Source organism: Anguilla rostrata, chromosome 6 (assembly GCF_018555375.3).
Source record: "Anguilla rostrata isolate EN2019 chromosome 6, ASM1855537v3, whole genome shotgun sequence".
NCBI lineage: Eukaryota > Metazoa > Chordata > Actinopteri > Anguilliformes > Anguillidae > Anguilla > Anguilla rostrata.
The window spans coordinates 33,378,309-33,382,788 of NC_057938.1; the positions used below are offsets into that span (position 1 = coordinate 33,378,309).

The window sequence follows — 4,480 nt, forward strand, 5'->3', positions numbered from 1 at the left end:
TGAATGATATTTTTGATTTGCAAATATTGCACTTCAGCACTCATTGCTGAAGTGCATCCAAATGCTGCTGCGTTTTCGAGTTCGGCTCTTTTTTTTCCAAACAGGTCTACCTCTTGTGAGTGTGACTGGCTGGTTCTCACTGTTCACATAAAGGGGAGTGGATTTAGAGCAGGCAGTGAAATTTGGGCACAACGATAAAAAGAACGGCTCTCACCAAGTACAACTCGGTTCCCTTCGTTCGTACCAAAGAGCCGTTGAAAAGAATCGGATTGTTCACGAACGTAACATCACTAGTACAGCAATAACAGCATTAGAAATATTGAGCCGTATATGTATGAGCCCATCGCATACAGCCTACAATATAGGACCCTAAAGTTATAGGATAACCTACGTTAGCACATAACATTATCGACTGTTTTTTTTGCGGCAGTAACATTATAACAGTCTGGAGAATAAAGTAACGTTACACTTGCCAGCTAACAACCTGGCCCTCAACACCAAGAAGACCAAGGAGCTCATTGTGGACTTCAGAAAGACCAAAGGAGGCACGCACACCCCTATCTGCATCGACGGGACGGAGGTTGAGCGTGTCACCAGCTTCAAATTCCTGGGCGTCCACATCTCTGAGGACCTCTCCTGGGCCCTCAACACTTCGACCCTGGTCAAGAAGGCTCACCAGCGACTCTTCTTCCTGAGGAGACTGAGGAAAGCCCATCTGTCTCCTCAGATTCTGGTGAACTTCTACCGCTGCACAATTGAAAGCATCCTCACCAACTGCATCACAGTTTGGTACGGCAGCTGTTCTGCCTCGAACCGGAAAGCACTTCAGAGGGTGGTGAAAACCGCCCAACGCATCACCAGCACTGCACTCCCAGCAATTCAGACTGTCCAGCACAAGTGGTGTCTGCGGAAGGCACGCAGCATCACCAGGGACACCTCCCACCCCAGCCACTGACTGTTTGCCCTCCTTCCCTCTGGGAGGCGCTACAGGAGCCTCCGTTCTAGGACCAGCAGGTTCAGGAACAGCTTTTTCCCCTCAGCTGTCACCTTGCTGAACTCTGCACCACAGTGACAGCCCCCCCCCCCCACCCCGGATACCCCCACCTGGACCCCCCCACCCCCCACTCAACTTACTCCAATGACTGAACCTTGCACTGCCGCACCTTGCTAATAATGTATTTATCATATTTATACCGATCCACTGTCTATATTGTTTATAACTGTCTATACTGTTTATATCACATTGTATTGTATTCATATTTATCAATATTGTATTCATATTTATTCACTTATGTACATACACCTTACTGCACTTTACTGCTTCTTTTGCACTTCTGGTTAGATGCTAACTGCATTTCGTTGTCTCAGTACGTGTACTCTGTGCAATGACAATAAAGTTGAATCTAATCTAATCTAATTAGCTATATTTACACAAGTTAAGTACAGCTCATTGCTTCATTAGCAAAATTATCAATAGCCAGACAGCAAGTAAATTGGGGAGATGAGGTTAACGGTAACGTTATAGTTAGTAGGCTTCATTCGATTAATAGCAGAACGTCATCTAGCCCGAACGGATGCTTGCCGGAACCAGTCCGTTCAACCGGTAAGCGTCTGTTCGGGCTAAACATCATCGACAGCGAAGTAAAGTGAGGTTAGGACAGCTAACATTATGATTTGTAATATACGTTAAGTAACTCTAAAGTTAACTGATCGTATTAAGCAAAGGCTTAATTAGATTATTGATAGCATCAAGGCTGTCTAGGATTCCCTGGTTGGGTTAGTTAGCTACGTTGCGTTTCATGCACATTGAGGTAGGGAGCATGCGTAAAACACCTAAAGTAAAAAGACAAACAGACCTTATCTTGATCTTGATTGATAATTGGCGCAGCATCTGGCTTTATAAACGTTGTCTTGGCAAAACCCATCCTCTTCTGTTCTTAATTGTAGAATGAATCAGGGGTAAAATGTGTACTGCACAATTTTGTCACCTTTGATATTTCTAACTGTGCACCGTTTTGTTTTTCTATATAATCGATACAGACCATTCGGAGACTTGGATCTTTTGGCAAGGCGTGAAAAGATGCATTCCTATCTCTGAAATCTTTAATCACACAGTAAGGCATTGCTGAACTGGATAGTTAATGTTAGCAGCAGACTCGCGCAATATGTATGTTCATACTGGGTGAGTTTTTTGGCCACCGCACATTGGTCAATGTAAATTAGAAACATTTGTGACATCACAAACTTGGTCTCAAAACCACCAATACCAAATATCCACCAGGCGGAAATGTCGAGCATTGTATAGTTTTTAGGAAAAAAAATCTAATTCATTACATACATGTATGAAGTACTTTTAAAATCAATGCGTAAGTAACCTTATAGACTTTGGTCATAATATAAGCATTTTAAAATCATGATTTGACTGCACAGGGTCTTTAAGTATTTTTGCACCGTTACATTGCTGCTATACTATTGTTTTATTGTTTTTCCTACATGTTACCATTTATATTTTTTCCTACAGTTTAAGTTTGTATACTGAAGTTGTGATTAATAAATCCTACAAAGTGATAGCACTCAAAGTTGTCATACACTTTACATTTATTTTAAGATGGAAAAAGAAATGATATTGAAATACAAACAACTTTCTGTAGAAATATACAGTATATACAGTATATTTACACACAAACACAAGTAATTAAGGGGATATTGATTTAAAAACAACTTTTTGTGGAAATATATTTACACACAAACACAAGTAGTAAAGTGTTCACTTGGCCTGTGTCCTCCGAAATCGAATCGTGAGGTCCTTGACCATATCCAGCCCTAGGGTAGGGTGTTGTTCATCAATGGAGTGAAATCCACTCTTCATTCCATGATCTATAAATGATAAACAATAGCAAGTAGATCACTGTAATCCGAAAACGGGGGTAAAGTAAAGGTAAGAGTTTTTCACATTATCTCAAGGTTTAGTCTAGTCTATATAGTTAAAAAAAGTAGAGCATGCGCATCCACTCTGGTAATCAGGTGCAGGAGAAACAGAAGATCAGCATAAAAAATAATAGTCTGCACACTGTTAGACTTGCTCAACATTTCGATCACCTAAGGATCTTCATCAGGAAGATCTGATGAAGATCCTTAGGTGATTGAAATGTTGATCTCTCAATAAACATATAGTGGGAGCAAGTCTAACAGTGTGCAGACTCTATTATTTTTGATGTTAGTCTATATAGTTACCTGTCCTCTTTGAATCTGTGTCTGGACCAGCTCCTCTACTGAAGGTGGTGGAATAGGGGGAAGAAGTCCAAGCCTTCTTGGATCATCAGGCCTCTTCTTCCTCCTCTGTGGAAGTCCCATGTCAGAACACAGTCATACTCCTACAATGGCTCGTTGTAGGTCAGGGATGTAGCCGTATTCCTTTTTTCGATTTCAAGGAGTATGCACTCCACCTCTGAGCCTTCTTATTCCATAGCCTTCTGTAGCTGGAAAAAATAGTAACACAATAGTTTGAATCACATCACTGATTTTTGGTTTGTAAAATTCAGTCCTGTAACATCCTAAAGGGGAATGCCACCCATTTTAAGAATTCACATATGTTCTTCCTGTGCCTCAGGACAGTTCAGTCAGTATTTGTGAACACGCACCACTCCTAAAGCTAGAAACCAGAGAGAGAACCCTCCAATCGGTGATGTAACTGGGATGTAAAATCTGGGGCTGCTCCATAGACAATGAATAGGGCTCTGACTTTAGGAGTCCATAAAATGTTTGTTTGTGCTCTTACACCCAAATTAGGTTTTAATTATGGTTCAGATCTTCTAGCAATGCTAGAATATAAACCTCATTTCAGTGTAAGAGCGCACACATTTTATGGACTCATAAATTCAGAGCCCTATTCATTGTCTGTGGAGCAGCCCCATATTTTAAATGCATTCCAAGTGGCTTACAACTTTTTCATTTATGTTACTATTGTGGCCCTTTATCAAAGCCCTTATTTTCCCCACCGCTTGCAAGTGATTATGAAAACTTACATCTTCTGGCCCTTTTTGTTGAGCATTGCTGGGCGATGGTTGTGGAAGTTGTAGACCAACGCAGCCAACAAGGTTCTTGCTTCATAAGCAGGGGGGTCGAAGGAATAGCGTTTTCTGGCATACATCAACATGTGGTTGGGAAATCCCTCCAAGTCTGAGGTTGACCTATTACAATCACACATTGTTCAGAATTAGCTATACATGATCAAGTACCCTATCATAAATGACAAAATAGACTACATGGATACTGCAATTAATCAATTTTGTGTGATTAGGCCACATAATAACTATTTAGGAACCTGCCTGAAATTGAGGAATTTTGGCACATCTTTCAGCCAACCTCATAGTTCAACAGAGTGTAATGCACCGTCATGACATGGTGTGAGAATCGGTATCAATTATCATACAAAAGTTGACTGATGCTTGTATGCAGTAAAATTGTTCAAAACCTACCA

The 4,480-nt window shown here is 40.9% G+C and overlaps 1 long non-coding RNA gene across 1 annotated transcript; it reads right to left on the bottom strand.

Moving 5' to 3' along the window:
• Nucleotides 1-2,591: 2,591 nt before the first annotated feature.
• On the bottom strand, nucleotides 2,592-4,186 carry LOC135257988 (uncharacterized). The gene is made up of 3 exons (XR_010330841.1): nucleotides 4,026-4,186; nucleotides 3,235-3,479; nucleotides 2,592-2,877 (listed from the first exon to the last, which is right to left on the bottom strand). It is a non-coding gene; the product is annotated as an uncharacterized LOC135257988 (long non-coding RNA).
• Nucleotides 4,187-4,480: the final 294 nt, after the last annotated feature.